This window comes from Oxyura jamaicensis, chromosome Z (genome assembly GCF_011077185.1).
Source record: "Oxyura jamaicensis isolate SHBP4307 breed ruddy duck chromosome Z, BPBGC_Ojam_1.0, whole genome shotgun sequence".
Classification (NCBI taxonomy): Eukaryota; Metazoa; Chordata; class Aves; order Anseriformes; family Anatidae; genus Oxyura; species Oxyura jamaicensis.
This window is the reverse complement of record NC_048926.1, coordinates 13,386,829-13,407,721: the sequence shown is the minus strand read 5'-3', so window position 1 is coordinate 13,407,721 and position 20,893 is coordinate 13,386,829. Positions and strand designations below refer to the sequence as shown.

At 41.7% G+C, this 20,893-nt stretch overlaps 1 long non-coding RNA gene across 1 annotated transcript; it reads right to left on the bottom strand.

Annotated features, from left to right (window-relative positions):
- Positions 1 to 1,818: 1,818 nt before the first annotated feature.
- LOC118156629 lies at positions 1,819 to 9,621 on the bottom strand. The gene is made up of 3 exons (XR_004746354.1): positions 9,514 to 9,621; positions 5,327 to 5,935; positions 1,819 to 3,799 (listed from the first exon to the last, which is right to left on the bottom strand). It is a non-coding gene; the product is annotated as an uncharacterized LOC118156629 (long non-coding RNA).
- Between the last annotated feature and the right edge of the window lie 11,272 nt (positions 9,622 to 20,893).

Sequence of the window (20,893 nt, the reverse complement as noted above, 5' to 3'; positions counted from 1 at the left end):
CCCATAGTGGTTGCCCCAGGCAAGAGTAAAGCCACCCTTGGGAGACATAACAAGCCAAGAAGAGTGACAAAGACAAAGGGCTTCTACAGCTGGTATCCAGGCTACATTTGTGAAAGGTATTCCTAACTGAATACATATTTGATGTACATAATCTCTCATCCCTTTAAGGCTCCCAGCCCTTGTCTCTTAGAAATAACTTGTCATCAAATTCATGGTCACCAGGAACAACCCTATCTAGGGACAGGAACTTTTCCCCTGATTTCTGTGAACTCATAAAACATACCTCGGGTTAAACACAGGTAAATGAGAACAAAGTAAAATGAAAGATGCCTGCTTCCATTCTTGACCTCACATAATTCTTCTTTCAGTCTTGTGTATCCCAATTCTCCTGCCCCTAAATCTGTCTTCAAACACAAAATCATAAAGAATCATTTGTCCCCTTCAGTCATCATCAAGCAAGTATCTCTGTGGACACCTGTACTGTGGTTTAATATAGCCTACTAGAATATTTCATATAATTACATATTCATTAAAATTGGCAAAGATCCTCTGGTCCAACCGTCAACCTACTACCAATGTCAACCATATCCCTAAGCACCACGTCCAATCTTCCCTGAAACACCCTCAGGGACAGTGACTCCACCACCTCCCTGGGCAACCTGTTCCAGTGCCTGAATGCTCTTTCTGAGAAGAAAAGTCTCCTGATTTCCAACCTAAACCACCCCTGGTGCAACTTGAGGCCATTATATCTAGTCCTATTGCTAGTTATCTGTGAGAAGAGGCCAACCCATAGCCTCCTATTCTCCAATCTAAGCAACCCCAGTTCCCTCAGCCGCTCCTCATAGGACTTGTTTCCCAGGCCCTTCACCAGCTTCTCTGGACACACTCCAGGGTCTCGATGTCTTTCTGGTAGTGAGAGGCCGAAAACTGAACACAGTACTTGAGGTGCGGCCTCACCAGAGCAGAGTAATTTCACTCCATGCACCACCACTCTCTGGGCCTGGCTGTCCAGACAGTTTTTAACTCAGCAAAGAGTGTACCTGTCCAAAACATGGACTGACAGCTTCTCCAGGAGAATATTGGGAGAGACCATGTCAAAGGCCTTGCTGAAGTCTAGGTAAACTACATCAATGGCCTTTTGCTCATCCTCCAGGTGGGTAACCCAGTCATAGAAGGAGATGAGGTTGGTGAGGCAGGACTTGTCTTTCATGAACCCATGTTGACTGGGCCCGATCTCCTGGTTGTCCCACATATGCTGTGTGATTTTATTCAAGATGATTTGTTCCATCGCCTTTCCTGGCACTGAGATCAGGCTGACAGGCCTGTAGTTCCCTGGGTTCTCCTTCTTATGGATGGGTGTCACATTGGCAAGTCCTCAGTCATCCGGAATATCTCCAGATGACCATGACGATAGATGATGGAAAGTGGCCAAGCAATTCCTTTTAAAACCAGCTCTAACTTCACTTCTGCAAATTCTTGAGTTCCCCAGGATAACACATCATTACCTCATAGAATATCCTGAGCTGGAAGGGACTCCTGAGGATCATTGAGTCCAAATCCTGGATCCACACAGAGTAACCTAAGAGTTAAATCATATATCAAGAAGCATTGTCCGAATGCTTGTTCAATATTGGCAGGCTTGGAACCATATTTGTTTGCCCTCATGAAACAGCTAGTAACTGGGGATAGAGCCCTTAATTTTGTGTAATTCAAGTACATGCAAACAATTTTCATTACTTGATTACTTGAACATGTCCTACAAAGTTCTTCCACCCAACCCAACTTAAAAGTGAAACACACACATACATGAAACAGTAGTTTACCTGATAGTTTTAATTATCATTGCATTACTAAGGTTCATTAAGAAATACTGATATTTTAAAATTAATCAAGAGCACAGCCTGAAGGATCACTTTTGTACCATGCTTTGAAGTTTAACAACATCTGGCTTTGATGGACTCATCCCAGAGAAATTCTGGGATGGTTAACAGAGGCTGCCCTGCCTCCAGTTGTGACAAATACTCATTTGTAGACAGCTAGCAGCTGCAGAAGAGAATAACATTGAAGAAATAATTACATCTGCCTTCTTGCCACTAGTCACAAAAAATAAATAATAATAATAATAAAAATGGCCACGAGATGTATTCAAGTATTTAATGGAGCACTGCTTGTAATAAGAAGAGACATAAGAGGATTTTTAATGCTAGAAGCTAGCCATGCTACTGCTAGGGAAGGGGAATTCAGAACATGCCCTCATACATCAAATCCCTGCTATGTTGTTTATGAGCAGCAATTTGAGATCAGGACTGGATTTGTAGAGGTATGTGAATTGTAAACAGTTTGCAGAAATGGCAACCAAGATTCCAGCATGCTTACTGTAGGCCTGGAGATGTTTGCGAGGAATTATTGTTCTTTAAACTTAATTACCAGGTACAGTTAAATCCTAGGCCAGATTTTTATCTTATACCATGCAAGGAAGGCTGAATTTGATCTTTTGAAGGCATGTCAGTCAGTTGCTGGGAATATCACATGCATGGTCAGCATAGGATATGCCCACTTATGCTATTTCAACACTGCTAAAGGAATCCTCCTAATATTTTATGTTCAACTCTGAGATGAATTCAATAACTACAGCAAGGTCCTTTCTTATAGTACTGTGCAGAGGGCATTTCAAGCTAACAAAGCTTCAGCAAGAATGGAAAAGAACAGCTCTCTTACAGTGGCTTGGAAGAAGCAGAAGTAGAATCATGGAATCACAGAATCACAAAAGTGGTTCTGCACATTACTAAGATATCAAAACATGTAACTTCCATGGTTTATGATTTGGACGAGCAACGAAGTCTAGCTGTACAATAAGATCACTTCAATCACAGCAAGTGCAGGAGTTCAGGCTCGCGGTTCATTGAAAGACGTCTAAGGAAAACAGGACTGTTGCCAATGGCTTTCAGTCACAAGTGAAAGGACCCATCTATCAGAAAAGGCTGAAAACTCCCATGTTGACTTATTGCCAGACAAAGAAGCCCAGGAGCAAATATCCCAATCAAGGTCAACATTTCCAGTGTTCAATGTCCGAAATTTTGGCTCAATGCAAACCTGCTGCAATTTTTAAAGATATGAGCTGCCTAAGAAATTCAAACCAGCATTCAGAATTCGGGTTGCACTGAGTACAGCTTTGATCAGAGGCTCTTAGCACTTCCCGCCTTTGTAAAAATCTACACAAGTGTATGTGGCAAGAATATTCAGTCAATAAATAGGGATTTGTAGGTTTAAAATAGCATCAGCTGAAATAGTAGGCTCGCATCATGTAAACGTTTTTGCACTTTAAATTCTGATGTCAGGCATTTGGCCCCTAACACGGCCAACATTTTTTCAAGCCGCTTATATAACTCAGGGTAAGTACTGGACTTAACGAAGAAGCCTAAAATGAGTTTGACAACCAAAAACCATTACACTGAAACTGCTGAAAGAGACCTGCACGCAACTCTGCACCCACCCATGGTTATGATGGGGGGGACAAAACCTCCCTAAGGCTCTGAGCCCTCTAGCCAGCCGGCAACAGACCTTCGAGGCTGTGTTTGCTGGTCGCACGCCGTGCCTGGAGGCAGCCTGGGGCCGAGATCGGGGCCGTGCCTCGCCGGCCGCCAGAGGGTGCCGCTGGCCCGCGGTCCCCGCAGGGGCTGGAGGGGTCCCCGGCCGGCCGGGCTCGATCGTCCTGGAGAGGCGAATTGACCCCATATCCTGCTTCCTGAGCACGTTTTCCTCCTGTTTGTGCCGTTTTCAAAGACTGGAAAGGGACACTCTGAAAGACAGAAGGTTACATGAGGTGGGAGACATTAAAAAAGAAAAAAAATAGAGAGAGGGAGAGAATACGAGAAGGGTGGAAAGGTAGACCCTGCACAACACAGATAAAAGCAAAAAGTCAGAGTGATGATGAAGGGGTGCCCGAGCATGACAACAGGTCTGAGTTTAGCCTAAACTGCTGTTTTCTCATCTCTCATTCTAAGTAGAGACAAACACTAGTAGAAAACCAGAGCAGTGTTATTATGGAATGTTTTAGGATGTCTGCTTTCAGCTATTTCTGTCCTACAAAAATACTACCTTTTGTTCTCATTTTTCTTAACATTCATTAGAGGGGATTTTTTCCTAAGAATCTGATGAATTGCTGCTGACTCTTTGATGAGAGCACTTCAGATATTTTACATTGGACTGAATAATTTCAAGATGGTTTGGGGCTTGATTTCCCGTTAGTTGAAATTCTCATATTACCAACACGGACTGTATTTTCATTATAACTTATTCAGAATGAATGGAATTGTTCCAAATTAAAATGAGTTTATTCAGGAAAAAAAATAAAAATAAAATCAGGTCTTTAAGCCAGAAAACTAGAGTTATGAGCAGGATTTTGTGTGTTCTGCTTTCAGAAAGATCTTATGGGTCACAGAATTATGCCCTTCATGATCCAACTTTTTTTTATATGTTAAAATAAAACCCTTGCCATTCTCAGGAAAAGATAATGAGTTCACAGTTGAGTAATGCAAAGATACCTTCTGAAGTTCTTAAGGGCTTTTACCCACAAATGAACTTAGAAGGTAGTTCTCGAAGGTGATAATTCCCCTATTTACTTAAACAAGCTGAGTCTGAAATCGGCTGTCAATACCTAACTTCATGAACTAATTTCAGTGCTGGCTGTCTTAGAAGAAATAGTAAGCAATTCTGCTTACCTAACAGTACCTGAAGTGCCAGCAGCACTACCTGCCAAAAATCATCCAACTCCACCTCTCTGGCTTTAATGCTTAATTATTTGTTTCTAACACAAAGATACCTGGGCTCACTACTAAAATCAGATCAGCCTGGCAAAACATTGTGGAGAAGCTAACTTAGAGGTAGTATTACCACTGAGGATACACTTCAGCAAAGTATTTTGCTTAGGATATGCTTAATTTGAAAGCTTGCATGTAATCTCACAATCTTACAGTAGTTTATCATATAGTTAGCTGCTTCCTAAACCTGTTTTTAATTTAACAACTCTGAAAACTTTTTTTTTTTTTTTTTTTTTTTTTAATAGATTGAGGCTGTAATAAAGACTGAAAGGACTGTAGAAGCACAGTCCTAAATAGATCGGGAATGTCAATAATGCATTATGTTAATACTGGCTTTCACAAATATTTGTGGTACTCATGCAGCTGAAGTCTCTTTGAACAGAGCACAGAAGAAACACTGGATACAGCCTCTGCATGCATTGTCTTTCTCAGCCATGCTGCCCACTTCAGTCAGTCTCAATTTTTTCAAATGCCAATTAACAGGTGTGAGAAATGCTACTTCTTACCCAGAGACCGATGTCTGCAAAACAGCAATACTATCTTGGCAATCCAGTCCGTAGCATAAATATCATGGTGTTTGAGCCCTTGGGGCCTGTGGAGTTTACAACTATGCTGTCAAGATCGCTTCGTTGGGATAGTCCTTGAAGTCCTGCCAAGACGTAGGGGACTCCGGTGCTTTTATGTGCTCCCAAACACAGCTCTGGCTCCAGGAGTCAACACTCTCATCAGGCTGAGTGATGGTGTGAATCTCAACCCGCGAGCTGAGATTCCAGCAGGGAGTGTGACAGTGCATGCTTGCATGATGATGCCAAAGAAGCAGGTGACACTGGCTGATAGCTGCAAGGAATAGTAACTGGATGGCTTCTTGTTACATATCCTCAGAACTTCACAGGATGGAATTAGAGAGAGAGGAACAGTTATAAAATGAGGCTACAAAATCCGGATGTCCTGATCAATTCGAGACAGTTGTAAGGTACCTAACACTGCATGCACAGGCAAGAACAACATTCAGCACTGGGTCAGGATCTGTTTGCATCATATTTTGACTAATCCAAGGATTAATCACATTGCAACTCAATGAGCTGTTACGCTCTTCCAGGCACTCTAGAGACTGCCTGGAGAGAGCAAAGAAGGGTTTGGCACATCAAAATGGTGATACGAAGAATTGCAGAGCAAGTATGTTTTCCTTGTAACAAAAAACTACTCAGAAATAAAGTATTTCAACACAGCTTGGAAAGAAAAACAAGAGTTAAAAGGGCAAAGTTTATCTCAGCCACATCACAAAAAAAAAAAAAAATAAAATGAGGAGAGTTGCATCAGTTCCAAATTTGGCCCTCCACATAAATAAATGGAGAGCAAAAATAAATGGAGAGCAAAGGAAGCAGTTTGGAGTCTGAATGCTTCATTTCTGGAAGTTCTCAGGAATCACAAAAGCCTTCAAAATTAAAGCCACTCTTGCAATACATGGCATCACTGATAGGTTTCTGTGCATTATGTGTATTTCTGCTGCTGTTAAGCCATGAATACTGAGATAGCATCAAATCTGCTTCTCACCTGGGCTAGAATTTAAAGAGAGCTCTAAACATAACATCTAAGTGCCAGAGTATGTTCTGCATTTTGTAGTCATCCTCAGAAGGGCTCCCTACTACAAGTAAATAAGATCAAATCTTTTAGCTTAACCATGGAAACTCAAGCAATATTGTCACCTGCATGTCACCGTCTTGGCTTTTAGAGTATTTATCCAAGGGTAGCATATAACCCTGTTGTGATCTTTACCTGTATCAGCATGAAAAACAAGCCACGCAGTCCTATAGTTGAAAGAGAAGCTGCTAGACCACTGCTGCTTTTGAAGAGCTTTTCTCTTGTGGTTCTCCATTAATAAAAGGCACAGTATCCAGATGAGGCAAAAATCAACAGCAGAAAATATGTCTGAGAGATGTCATTAATGGACATTCTGTTCCTACCTGTGTGTTGACCTTCAGGAACAAATGAATTCAGATAAGTATTCATTAGCAATAGTTTTTGCAGTAAGCAAGGAAACAAGCAAACTAGTTAGGTGTTACTATTTATTGTTTTCTATTTCTTCACTCAGAGGGTGGTGAGGCACTGGAAGAGGCTGCCCAGAGAAGCTGTGGATGCCCCATCCCTGGAGGTGTCCAAGGCCAGGCTGGATGGGGCTCTGGCCAACCTGATCTACTGGGTGGCATCCCTGCCTATGGCATGGGGGTTGGAGTTAGATGATCTTTAAGGTCCCTTCCAACCCGAGCCATTCTATGATTCTGTGTTACCAGTCTTTTAAGACACTATGAAATAAATCCATGCCCAGTGTCAGTCCTTCAATTTAACCAATATCCTTAACCTCTAGTAGAGAAAAACTGTAATACTGAAACACTTATGACAGGATTGTCCAGGCACTTTTTTAATGTTCAGCAATGGAAGGTGCTGAGCATACTTCTGTTTCCTCAAAGTAGGAAACATTCAAATAAATTTCAGGTTCATAGACAACATGCTGTATTCTCTGGTAAGATTCATTTTGAGCTGAATTCTGCAAGGTGTTGCCTGTGTACTGGAAACTGGTAGTTAAAGTACAGAGTTGATAGCATTAAATAATGTGTCCCTTGTACAATGCAGCTCCTATGGAAAGCTATTTAGGTGCTGATCTTTTTATAAAAAAGGAATAAAGCAAAGTTGAATTTGCCTGTCAAAGTGGTTCTTTTATAATTAATTATGGAAAATTATTAAGTTAAACCTGTGAACTGAAATCTGTATTGTACTGTTCAAGGATAATAAAAGTTATACCATGGTTTTGTACACATATCTCCTAAGCCTCATTTAAAGGGAACTTTTTGTGCCTTATCACATGGTTCCTAATGAAAGAGTCACATTTCCTCAGACCCAAGATGGAGAGAAATGTAGTCACTGATTCCCTGCTCACAGTAAATCCATATAGGCTGATCCTTAAATGTTGGCTTTTCCCATTGACTGTATCCAGACAGGTTATGTTTACAGGACTCAAATTGAAAGAGTGTCACCAGCATTCTGGGAGATGGAAACATGAGTCTACAAGCTGACAGTGTTTGTTAAACCCACATCTTCTGAGAAGTCAGGTGAACAGATTTGGCCTCACATATACCTGTCCACATGCTTGTGAAGTTACAGTGCTGATGCACACTGCAAGGAGCTGCACTGGACCAGGCAGCACTATGTCTTCCCGCTGTCACTTGCTCTCTGGCTACCTCTACACCTGCCCAGTGCAGCTCCAGAGCTTGCCATATCCCATCTGCCCGCTTTGCTTTTATATCTGCAGTGAACAGAAGGCTGCACTATGCTGAAATATATTGAACAGTGCTCCATCCTACAGGAAAGATGTATTTAATCTGTTCCCTTCTACATTTAAAGAATTTTATATGGAAAATATTTTCAGGTCTGGTTTGCTTCAAGATATTTGCAGAGTAATCTTTGCCCTGTAATTCCCTGAAAGTCCTCTTGGCAGTATATGTATTTATTAATATGTTACAAGCATTTCCTTAAGTTTCTTGATCACTAGGTGTTGCATTCTGTTGCACTGTGCTAAGTGAAAGATACCAAATACAAGATACGGCACCCTATTTCCTAACACAGGAAAATTCCTGTTTCCTCATATGAGCAGCAATTACTTACGGCCTTGGTTGGCTGTGACCAGCAATCTGCTCTAATCCCATGCCTTTGTGGATCATAATCTTGGGCAGGCACCTGCTACTAAAGCAGTTCACTATGTGGTGTGGTGACTGCATACCAATGGCAGTGGGTAAGTGATACCACCACCCACAACCACCTGTTCTGCCCACGTGGCAGCCTGCTACCGAGGTGGTCTGCAGAGACACCACAGCCACCTCCAGCCACAGGCCTGTGTGCCTTCTGGAACAGGAGCATGTCTGTCTGGTGTTAAGCGGTTGTTAAAAATGCCACTCTGCATTTCAGTTCAGAGGTCCAGTTCATAATGCAACCTAGACCATTAAAAATGTGTGTGCCGTAAGCTCGGAAATGCAGATGAACAAATTATCTGCAGCAATGCCTGTGAGGCTGGAGATGCCATGGCTCATCTCCATTCGGTGTCCATTTGGTCTTGAAAGTCCGGGTCTTCTTCTTAAGCTGCTTTATAAGATATTGCTCATAATTGCTGTGCTTCTGACTGTCAGGGCAGAATAAAGCTGTGTTGGTGAAACACCTCTGAGCAGGTGAAGCCGAGCCACAGATGCTGCTCCTTAAGATCCTTAATACACAGCGCCTTAAGATCCTTCACATATTTCTTGTGCCAAGAGAACTGTAAAAGCTATTTCATTAGTGACAAAGGAGTACTGTGACCGTCTCACCACATCAGTTCAGAAGTGCCCAAATGTAGTGGAAACTTGTTACCAAACTTGTTCTTTATTAGGGCATGATCCAGGAATTTGTTATTACTCAGCTTTGTCCTTGCTGCCATTCGATGTACTTCTGAACCTAAGTGGACAATCCACATTATTAAGACTATATTCCCACAGAGAATGTTTTCAGGATTCTCTTTAATTAGGACCTATAGTTCAGAAGAGTGAATACTGTAAGATAATGATTAATTATTTTGTCAAGCTTCTTTCATCAGATATACTTTGCACCATGATATTGGAAGGGGAAAGAGTAAGAAACAGCATTAGCTTCCCAAATGAGCAGGTTTTACCTTCAGATACTTCAGGCTGCAGTTCCACCATTTTCCAGACACAAACATGCAGTTTTTCTAGTGCTGCCATAGGCAGAGATGTGGGTAACGAGAGGAAAGCTGAAAGCTAGGGTTGAAATAGAAAGTGATGAGGAGAAGTTTAGGACATTGGGAATTAAATTCTGATGATTGTACCAGTGCACTGTACTCACTGGAGCAAAACAAAGTATTTGGGGATGCCTTTTATTCAGCAACTGTTCCTAAAATTTCAAATGCTATCCCTAGCCAAAATCTCTTTTCATCCAGCTGTGGCTGAGCCTCTGTAAGACAGTATTAACCAGGGAGGATCATATAACTGCAATTACAGTGGCTGACGTTACTTCCTCTGTGCAGGTGTGCAAGGTGCTCTGTCAAACCTGTCCAACCCAGCTTGGTCTCATTCTCAGCTCGCTGGGCGACTGCCTTCCCTTAAGAGCTGGAGCAATCTTCAATTTTAAACTTTCCGAAGATTGGGTGAGGACTAGGGAATTTTCTGGACTAGGAATTTGATTTCAAAAGCAGCCAAGCAGCTACAGAATCTGGGATCTTCAGGCCACACTTGCTATTAGTGGACACTGCAGGGGAACAGTCAGCTGATGGATGGCTAAAAGTTTGTTCTATAGTACTGTGTTGGGGAACAATTACTTTTTTCTTACCAAGAAAAATCAGCACTACTGCAACTCTGCAGTTCCCAACGCAAGGAAAGTCCTTTGCTTTCAAAGCCAGATATGTCTGGTATTTTCAGAGTGGAGTTGTTCTCCATACCATCTGCTCACTGAGCACACTGCCATGGGGAGTTAATGCAGAGCAGGAATGCAACACAAACCATGCACTACCTCAATATGCAGTACTTTCCTTGCCTAGACCAGCCCTCTGCTGAAATAGACACCTTGCTGCAGTTAGCTTATGTTAGGTGATCAGGTCAGGAAAACAATTTGGGCTGACCACAGAGATGTTGAAAACAGCCTGGTCCTTCATTACAGACAGATCAAGACAAGGGTGTAAGCTTAGAATTGAAGTTTAATCTCTGTTAAATAAATACATATATACAACTGGAGCGGATTACCTAGGATAAAAACAGATAACATATCCACAGTACTGAAGACAAACAAACAAACAAACAAACAAAAAAAAACAATTCCTGTCACTGAGAAGATAAGGCACTGACTCATTTGTTGCACTCAGAAGTAAATATAAATCAAGCCTTTTATTTACCTACCTCTGAATTACTACTATTTCATGTCTACTATGTGTAATCCTACTGTGGTAGGATTCTCATTAATTCTCATTTCTTAGAAAACATGAAAAAAAAAAAAAAAAAAAAAAAAAAAACAACACAACAACCTCATCAACAAAATCCACTTCCTAATTCAATTTTCCTACTAATTTAATTAGGAAATTTTCATTCAGTTCTCAGAAGTGTTCTAGATTTGAGCTTTCACAAATGAGGAAAGTGCTTGAACTTTGGAAATTCTTTGCATCATTAGTTTTAACAGATGCATGATACAGTAATCATCACGAGTGCTGAAACACTCATGAAGCTGGCATTTTATAAAAAATAATTAAAAAAAAAAAAAAGGAAAGAAAGGAAAGATACAGATGGGCTAATCCATGCAAAGTGCACATGCATCACCACAGATGACTTTTTATTCTTAGGTCACAGTGCCCAACAGAACAAATGTGTGGGCATTAGTGATTTCCCCCACAGCGTGCTCTGTTAGGTCATCACCAGACACCATGTTTATCCTTGAATAAAAAGCTCTGGGATAGTCACATCCAAGAATCTACAAGGTTGGTAGAAGGGGCTTTTTTTCCATTCTAGAATGCACCCAAAGAATCATTACTATCTGCACACATACTTGTCTGGAATAGCTCCGGAGGGGTAAAGTTAATGCACAGGCACTGTACAGGTTGTTTGTAGAACTGCTGCTGAGATTTTCAGACATGCCTGACTCCTTGTAAGATATACAGCAAGTATCAGTTGTGCTTAAGGATATTGGGTCCATAAAAAAGTAGAAACATGAGTTAAAGAGAGGTGTTGACTTTTTGTCTGACATTGTGGATGACACAAGCAGCCAGATCTTTAAGTGAATAAACAGAGCTTTTTATTTTCCCTGCAGCTATGTGAGCTCTGGTTATTTCTGACACACCTGCAAAGCCTCTGTGGAGCTTAAAATAAGTGTCTCACAGAGAAAGTTTGACTTAAACACACTTTTGCACGTGGGAACTGATTTTGGAAGGGATGGGCCAACAGTGCTATTACAAAGGCATGCCAGAGAACTGTAAGCTTGTATATGTACCAGTTAACATCAAATCCCTTGTTCATCAGGGAAAGTGCATGTTCACATTTCTCACAAAAAAAAAAAAAAAAAAAAAAAAAAAAAGGCTGCGTATTAAAGTAGAAAACCGCAGGTACAGCCTTCTTTGCTCTCTATTTCTAAAAATATTTGGATAAAAAGAGGGAATCTCTGTTTGACCCTGTTGCCTATTCCACAAATAAAATCATCACCACTTGCACGGAGACAAGTAATAGAGAAGCAGCTTCACTGCTCATTAAGAGCTTCTGGAAAATACTGGTACCATACCCAGTGCATGAGATTCTGCTCCAACCCGGAGCCATCCACCAGCACACTGCACTACTCTTTGCAGTGCAGTTCCTAGTCAAGCAAGGGCAAGGAGAGAACAGTTGTTTCTTCTCCTTCACTAAACACAGATTTGAAGGAGTAAACTGAGCCAAAAAGAGCTGAACCTACTACACTGGATTGCCTGCTCCTTAGTATGCCAGAAAATGTACTAGAGGCCCTCTTTCCATGGAAAGATTACTTACCAATATATTCAGTAAGATCTGGTGCCAGACATAGGTTTTTTCCCCAGTCATAAGGGAGAAAATTCCCTTTGGATCTGCTTACTACAGAGACCAATCAGCTTTGCTAATAGTAAAGGCAAAAGCACCTTCACACATGCATTATTCAATTCCAGTTCTTCTACCATCCAGACATAAGAAGGTTTTTTAATGAGGTAACAGTTAACTAAATTTTATTTACCCAATAAAGCCTGTGGGAAGCAGCTTGAGCAGGCAGAAGGATTTAGGTTCATACAGGCTCAGGTGAAAATGCTGCTGATGCTAGCTCCCTTCTCATCAGATAAAGATGTGCTGCCAGGAACTTCAAATGCAGCAGTTTCTCCATTTTCACACTCATACCTTAGAGACTAGGCTATGAGTAGTCAAGATCTGGGGTGAGGGTGGGACACCCAAGCCTAGAAGTGGTGTTAGCTGCAAAATCACAGCCCTTCTGACAGGCAGACTGAGACTTTGTCCCCTGCCCACCCTTAAAGCTTTAACCACTGTGTGTAAATGTCAGGTCCCTGAGAGTTTCATCTACCGCCAGCTGAAACCAGTGGGAGCTCTGCTGTCATTACAGACCAAATGCCCTGTGTAGGAGTACTTAGTGTGGCTATATTCCAAAAAAAAAAATAAAAAATAAAAAATACAAACTGTCTCTTGTCTTCCCCTTTTAAATATAGCCTGGCAATGACCTATCTTCATGGGAGGCAGGCAGTGCTGCCTGTGAGACCAAATTGGTTGTGCCTGAAGATGAGCAAGGAAAGGAAGGCTTAAGCCAACTGCAATATTCATCCCCCGGCACTTGTATCTCTCTTCCAAAGTGTCTGTTATTACGAACTTGGTATTTTCATAACAGCTGGATAATGGACAGCGGGTGTTTCTGTGGCGACATATTGAGAGCTCAAAGATTAATGTGTCATTTTACTATTTCCATTCTGATATCTCTATGCTGATAAATGCTTGGCAATCTTACCATCCCATTAGTAATATTAAATACCGTAAACCTGGGGTTTCAGGAGATATAAACCATTTTAAAAGTGAATGTGACCAATAAAATGTTCTCTGGGCATTTTTCCAATGCAAACACTCTCTAAGCTCACTATCAAAATATAACATAGAAAAGAGCTACTAGATATTTCTTTCATAATCAAGGCTAAGAGATGTGAGCCTTTCAGGGTAGTCCTTTATGAACATGCAGAGAGATGAACATGCAGATACTTCTGTTTTCAAATAATATTACAACATGAATCAGTAACATATGGAGGAGCTTCTTTTAGATTTTCCCATCAATGCTGGATTGAATCTTTGGCAGATGGAAACCTCTCTCTTATATCACTCTGTTCTGACAAACTCTGCTCCTCTCATCCATAAAAGATGGCATTGTTTTCTTCAAAGAAAACTCAGAGTAAAGCCCAATGAACAGTGAAAATAGCTGAATAGGACTGGGGAGGTGGTGTGGGGGGGTGTATCTCTTTGACACAGAAGCCCTTCTTTTACCCATACAAGGCTGAGATGAGTTACTCACTAGCCTGATGAAGTCAATCCCTGTTCTAGTACACTTTCTCCAAGGTCACCCAACAAGTCAATAAGCAAACTGGGCTGAGAACACGAGAATCCCATCTTGCAAGAGCAATAGTTCCACTATATTTACTCAGCCTCTTGTGACTATTAGGGCTTTTTTTTTTTTTTTTTTTTTTTTTTTTTGTGGTGAACATCAGCAGGCAGCCTAAACTGGCACAATTTGAGAGTTCATACAAAATAATGTATGTAGCAGGTTAGCGTCAGCAGACAGGGAGCAGAGAGGTGGGGGTGCTGCAGAGGGCTTTGGGAAGGGCACAGAAATTCATCCAAGGCTCGCAATGAACAGTAACATTTGAACATTTGCTGAAGGGAGAAAGAAAGAAAAAAAAAAAAAAAAAGGATTCAATCCTCAAATGAATGGGACTAGAACTCGACCCCGGGAAAGGTCACTAAAGCACAGAGGCACTTTTCCACTCTGTTTGGTTTAGGCACTAGAATGCAATCAGGACGCTTGGCAGCTCTGAGCTTCTACAAGCACCTTAGTAGCATTACATTTAGACGTATATATCCTGCTGCCTTATGTCTCAGCCATAACAGGATCTTTTCTCAGCCCTGAATAAACAAAGCCTGATCTTTTCCTACATCATTCCTATTTCAATAGAAATACAGAGGTCTGGTTATTGGTCTTGACATCAGAAAGCTGCTTTCCTCTACATTTGAGCTGGGGCATGCAAAATGCTGAGCTGCTTGTGGAAACAGCCTGAGCTCTGGACTTAAAGTGACACAAACAGAAGTGCTCAGCCCCACTTTATAGTGGCACTCACATAGGAAACACATAGGAAACGTCAAAAAGAAGAACAAGTGATTTGAAGCATCCCATAGAGAACCCTAAAAAGCACTGGCCACCACACACTGACCACAGTACCAGTGAGGTTTGATGGTGAGAGTGAAGGTGATATGCATGGAGATGAGATGGAAATAGCTTAGCAACTCAGCTGCACTTAGCAAGTTCAAGCAGCCAATATTTATCTTCTCCTCTCATTTATCTTCCTTTATAGTCACGTACTTGAAGGTCTTTACTTGAAAGTAGAGTACAGTTGTTGTACTAAGCCCTCAACAACCACAGTTTAAGAAACACCACTAATGGCAATAAGAAAACAAGACACTACAAGAAATCTTTCACAGACTCTACTGCCACTTAAAGAAAACTTCAAGTTTGTTTATCATCACTGGATATGAAAAAAAAAAAAAAGAAAAAAAAAAAAAAAAGAAAAAAAAGAATCACACCAATGTGATTATTAGTACAGGTAAAACATAGTTTGAGTCCAAAAGTATCCCCAGAGGAGCTGTCAGTCTGGAAAACGATTACGATAAAATAAGAGGCCATGTGGACACTAACATGTCCTTTGTCCCCAGATGTATGACTAAAATGGGAGCTTCTAGACAGGTAGATCCAGCTAAACATCAGAAGACTGCCTGATTCTTCAAACCCACAATATCGTAGGGTGACTAGACATCCTCATGTCCAATGTTACTCTTTAGGAAGGTCTCTTTAAAGCAGCTGGTGGGAAAGGGTGTCAGGAGCCAAGCAGACCTGCTTACTCTTCTCCCTGACATCTTTCTCTAGGACACCCTTCCACCCTCTGAAGATAACCCTGGGTATCACCTATTCAGGCAGTGGAGTACTCTGACTTGGCATCTGCTGTTAACATTCAATAACAGTTTCCTCTCCTGTGTCCATAAGTCATTGTACAATGACGATGTGAAGAAGGCAGTTTCTTATTTCCTACTTCCATGTTCCTGCTCATGAGCCGTGAACATGCATTGATTTGATGGCCGATTTAGCCCTTTTTACAGAAGTAGGTGTCTCCAGTGCTGGCCTCACCCAGTCTCCTCTCTTCTTTTATAGCATGTCTGCAAAGGCCATGCTAGCACTAGTAGTACACATGGAAGAAGTCATGGGTGACCTCACAGCACATGAGAAGAGGACACACAAGGAGGTTTCTTACCTTATTCCTCCCTCTTGAGGACAAAAAGTGCCCAGGAGCCAGGTGAACTGTCACAAGCCAGGCTCAGTCAGCTCTGCCAAACCACCTCGTGGCAGAATACATTTAATTAAAAACTGCGCAACACACACTCAGATGTACACAAATTGGCTGGGACTCAGAAAGCCCTGAAGCTAGGTTTAAAAACCTGTTCTCACAGCTTGAGAGTAATGCTCTTAAACCTAGGGGCAGTGTCAAATGGGGTCTGATTAGCAGAAGTTCACTACTGACTTCGGAATGTAATTGCCTCATATAAGTAGAGGTTAATTTCAGTTAAATAGATCATACTGATATCCCTTGAGACTGGGTAAGCTGATCTAAGATGAAGCTGCCAGTTCAGTGATTTAAAATTAGAGCAATGCCCTCCCTTCTTCAGGCCTCCCAGCATCATTCTTGCTGCCACATGCTAACCCCACTGCAATCTGATGCTGTACCCATCTGAGAATTGCTGTGCTGAAGTGGGAGGCAATGAGAGCACAAGCACTACTGCTGCAAAAGTCAAGCAGGATTTGCTTCACTGCCCACAAGATGAACAAACATAAGGGTCCATTTCCATGGCACCGTGATGGCACTGTGAACATCTTCCATGTACCACCATTCTCTGTAGGACAGGAATATGCCCTCTCTTAAGGAAAAGGAGAATTCTCCAAAAAGAGTGCAATACGACAGTAGAAAGGGGCTCCCTACCACCTGGGCAGATGGGTACCAAAGGTCTCATAGAGGATCACAGCTGTGTATTGCTCCCCTGTTCAAAATGCTAGTGCTATTTACTGATCAAAAACTCGATTAGAAAATGCAGCCAATGCACATAACTGATTATCTTGTAAAAGACTTAAAGAAAGTTGAGTTTCTGGACTTTGGGGGCTGGAAGGTATCCTCAGAACAGAATATCTGTGAAATGATTCTGGGAAGCTCTATGGTTGTCCTTTTTGTAACATGTCTGTTATAACCAGCAATCTAGAAGGGACTTTCTAACATTAGAAAAAGACGTACAGATGAATGACATACCCACTATACAAATAACTAGTCATTAACCAGGTGTTAAGAAATTTCAAATATAAAACTGCTGGTCAAGTCCACACATGGGGAATCCCAATTCATATGCACCTTCTGTTTTCCCCTTCATTAAAACCAGGTAGCAAAAGAAAGGGAGGTGAAATTTAAACAGGATACTGATGTATCATCAGTTATTAACATTTAACTGGCTAAAAAGCAACTCTTTCTCAGGCTTGTGGTGATCTTATTCTCAGAATATGGCTCCAGATCCCTTCTCCTCCACCACATCAAAGCCCACATCCCCTGCTGTTCAGTGTTTGCTCACCCCTGCCAAAGGAGCCCACCTTTGCCCACCCACAGGTAAAACAGAAATCTCATGGTTGGTGATTTTGGCTCTGCAGGTTTACACCTTAAAACCACAAAACTGAGTTCTAGCCAGGACAGAAAAGGCTCCTGGGCAGATTTGGGTGCTTTCACAGTGGGACAAAAAGCCTTTTCTTTTCAATGTTGGAGCTCACCATCTTGTATCTATGTATGTAGACATCATACAGCAGAGCTGTATCCAAATGCCCCCAGGTACATTAGTCAACATAACACAGGTATCACTGGCTTTCATGGACTCTCTCCATTTCCTGCTGTCTCTGTATATGACAGATCTTAAACTCTCTTTAAGCTCTTTCTTTGGCTCCAAGGGCAGTAGACACAAGTTTGTTTCCCTATGCACTATGCCACATTTTAATACAGTTAACAGCTCCAAGTGCACCAAAGGTAAAAAGGCAATGAGAGACCAGTCACATACACATCTAGGAAGGGAATCAGTAAACTGTCACTCACATACCACTCATATGGAGTCAGTCTCTGGGTTAACACATCCAAAAAGCCCATTCAGCATTTTAAATGATCAGTAGTAGCCCATTTTCAATGATCACAGTTAATAGCCCTCCAGAAATCCTAGATAAATCACTTCCATTTTTTCCTACCTAAAACTTGTAAACCACAAGCACTTGCTTTTGTGCTCTGAATCATTTTTAAGGAAGCAATTTTACATTTCTCTATAATGTTTCAATTCAGGATTCTCAAAAGAACTATTTATTTTTGTCTGCTCCACTACCGTTTTCCTCTACATCCAATTTCTTCCCTATGTCCCATTAAAATGCTCATTTTTAGGTGATTTTCTGTCACCTGGTCTCACTCAAAACTTTACTAGTTTCATCTTGAAGCCCCTTGATTCAGTTGTACTCCCATGGAGATATATGCATTGCAGTCATTACAACAATATAAAACTGTTTTGAGAGAAGAGCCAGATGGAGAGAAAGACGAATCCTGGGCATATGAGGACACACTTACAGGATTGACCCTGAGGGGTTTCAGAAGAGTTAATGTTGTCACTGGATTTAAACTCTGTTTTATGCTAGTAGCACATAAAGCTTTTCACTGGTCTGTGTGGTCGCCTGCAACTTATCAATAAATATGCATTACCGTGCATTTTTTACATAAGTGACCTTCATTCTCTCAGTTCAGCATGCACAGTAACAGCTTGTGCTGCGAGAGGTATCTGTTGTTTAACAGAGCTGTTGTTAGCAGCCATCTGAGAAATACGTGATCACGTCCGCTCTGTAGAGCCTACAGAGGATACGGCAAGGTTAATGGTAAACCCTCCCCACAACTGATTTTAATGTGATCTTAATGTTACCTTGCAGTACTTTGGTTCTTTCTACTCCCTTCAGCTACAGATCAAAGTACCTGTTCCCACCAAGAGGAAATTTGGCCATCTCAGCCCTATGTCATTCTGATGCCAAATGGAAGTTTCACAAGAAGAGCAGCCAGAAATCTGCCTCACATCTAAAAAGAGGTAACTCATAGTGGAGCTGGGCATTTCTCTTGCATTCTCATGACAGTCTGGGGAAAAAGGTTTTACTTACTCCCAGCTCTATCAGATGAAATGCAGATGCTGCTGAAGGTGTCTTTGATGGGAAAATATTTCATATTGAAATTGAAAATGATTCATCTGCAGTGCTGGAAACTTGAATTGCCACTTGCATGTAGCACAGCACTGGGGTGTAGGTTGGGTCCACTTTATTTGGATAGGTTCTCCTAGGACTAGCACTCAGAGACATCAGTTATCATTTCCAGAGCAGTCCAACAAGGCTATATGGGGGCAGAATCAAAGGCAAGCCGATGCCTTGTCCTGAGAAACGCCTGCAATGTGACACTCCTGCACTGCATTGCCTGGGGAAGCTACTTTCCCTGACGCCAGGGTCACATTTGCCTAAAGTGAACTCGTCAAAGAGTAGAGCTGTGCCAACCTCAACAGGATGTTTGTTGTCACCTCCCAGCCGGACCTTAGTGGTGTGCAGTTGTACTGCTGTTCCTCTCTCCTAGCTATGGGTGTGCAAGCCATTAGGGCAGCAAGAGCAATTGCCCAAGGTGCAAGTCTTCACCCAGGAGTCCTATCTCTCTTCTCCTTGTCCTCTTTCTGGGCACTAGAGGTCTCTGACCGTAAGTATTGTTACAGAGTTGTTTGGATTTAAAGCATGAATATTTCAGAGCTCATCTTCCCACAGTAACACATCTGGTGGCTCTTCATCAGGGGTTGCACTTCAGTGCACAACTGAACATGCTGAAAGCCATAAGACAACAGATCACACATTTATCAGATATTCAAAGGGAAAACGAGATATCAACTCACTTGATCTAGGCAGTCCAGGCACATGCACAAGAGAAGGGACGAAGTTATTAAAGAGTTAATACAAAACAGTTAGGATATTATTTTTGGACTGCCCTTTGTAAAGAGACAGCATATTTTCCCAGTATGCCAGTGACCTTCTCTTGCCACATGTATCTAAGGTTGTGCACAAACCTATGCTCACGCAAGTTATCACTGGAGCCTTTAAAAAGCCCATATACCCAAACATTACATGGAAGATGGGACACTAAAAGGAAAAGGTGAAGGATTTTGTTAACTGATTCATCACTAACACCGTTTTGGCATGTGCTAGTGACACAAGATAATAAAATTTGCACGGCACTGTTTTATGTCAGAGGAATTTACTGTTTGGGAAAGCTGCCGTGGGAACAGCTCTGAAGAGACCTGCTAATGAGAGCAGTGTCTGCAGAGTGGTGCACAGCCAGCCCTGGCCCCAGCAGCCACAGAGGCTGCTCACCACAGAGGTTCACCACAGGCAGGGTGAAAGCTGTCACCTGCCTCTGCTGGGCACAGGGAGCAGGAATCCCACTAATGACAAACGAGGTGCAACTTCTGAGGAACAGGCTGGGACCAACCACAGGGTTAATAATTCAGGAACTAATGTAATTGTCCACGTACATTAATGGCTTTCAGTCATTACCCAAACTTGCTGTTTCAAATTGAAAAGTCCTGTGTCACATCACAGCAGAGTGGTGACTTATATCAGCTCCATATGTAGCAGGAACAACTGATGGGAATTTACCACAGGATGATGTTTTCAAAGATGCCCCTGCTATCTCAGAGACTAATGTAAGAAAAACCTGGCCTCTGTTCACCTATATTTCCAGAGATCATCATTCAAGTTTAGTTGAGAAGGTTTCAAATTCTGTTTCAACAGGATTTAAACAGTATTATCCAGCAACCCCTCTGAATGCAAACAGCCCTTTAAAAGATTTGAAGATTTACTTGTATACAGAGAAACAATTCTTCCATTGCAAAATTCTGCATGCTAAGTAAATCACATTGTTTGGTGATTCATTTTGTAATTTGTCTGGATAACAGATACAAAAGACTTCCAGCTGACCACACACCAGGAGCTTCTCCACCATAACCCACAGTGGGTGGCAGCAGAGGCCCGGCAGACAGGGCAAAAGCAACCAGTCACTGAGATGTTTATCTAGATGAGCAGATGTTATAAAGGGTGACTTCTTGCGTTGTTTTGTCCAAAAAAAAAAAAAAAAAAAAAAAAAAAAAAAAAAAAAAAAAAAA